Genomic DNA, 953 nt, shown 5'->3' with positions numbered 1-953 from the left:
ATATTTTCTACCAACATCAGCTATATTCCATAGAAAAGCTGGTGATTCTAATATCCTGGGGTCAGATGAGGCACAGGAGATTGGTAATCCTGATGTTTCTATTTTTGGCTATAAGCGGCTGCTAGAGGCTCTGAATTGCATTGAGGCAGCAGTTCTGGTGGAGGGAGACAGCACTTCCTTCATTTCAGTCCCCCACCCCCACAAGCTGCTGTATGACTTACTGGGAAGAATATACAGGTACTTGTCATCCTCAAACCCCCCCCCCCCACTTGGCATAGTTGATTTTAATGGGGGGGGGGAAATGTTGGGAGATACTACTATGGTTGACAGCAACTGTTATCCTGCACATGCCCAATCTCGTCTGATCTTGGAAGCTAAGCAGGGTCAGGCCTGGTTAGTACTTGGATAGGAGACCGCGTGGGAATACCAGGTGCTGTAGGCTTATATCATAGTCTTTCGAGACTGAAGGTTGCCAACCAACTACTATGGTTCTTCCGCATCTTACTTCTTTGGCACTTATGTGATGTGCATTTGCCTTGATGGAAGGCAATTGCCTTCCATTTGCCTTGACGGAAGGCAAACAGTTTATTTCGGACCTGGTTGAGAACAGCAGGGCAGTATCGTATCAGGAAAGACTTGCTAAATGGCAAGGCATTAGACCTCCACATATTCAGGGTGTCCAAGTCTTCCACATTGTGTCTAAACTATGGAAACATGGCTGGGGTAGGACCAGCCTTGTGTTGAAGAACTTGGGTTTTCACATTGGATTAATTGCAAAGGATTTATTGCCAACAATTTAGTTGGAAACGTACACCGGAGAAGTGTGGTCCTTTCAGATAAAATGGGGAAAATAACTTACAGCTAGAGGTGGGTGAAAACTGTTTTATTTTTTTTTTGCAGATCTCAATGTTTTTCAAAGTTAGATGTGCAGAAAGTGGTGTTATGTGTCTTTT

At 44.3% G+C, this 953-nt stretch overlaps 1 pseudogene; it reads left to right on the top strand.

The window, feature by feature from the left end:
- Positions 1-322: 322 nt before the first annotated feature.
- Positions 323-442, top strand: LOC136638236 (5S ribosomal RNA; annotated as a pseudogene).
- Positions 443-953: the final 511 nt, after the last annotated feature.

Source organism: Tiliqua scincoides, chromosome 1 (genome assembly GCF_035046505.1).
Source record: "Tiliqua scincoides isolate rTilSci1 chromosome 1, rTilSci1.hap2, whole genome shotgun sequence".
NCBI classification, from domain to species: Eukaryota; Metazoa; Chordata; class Lepidosauria; order Squamata; family Scincidae; genus Tiliqua; species Tiliqua scincoides.
This window is presented reverse-complemented; position numbering and strand designations above follow the sequence as displayed.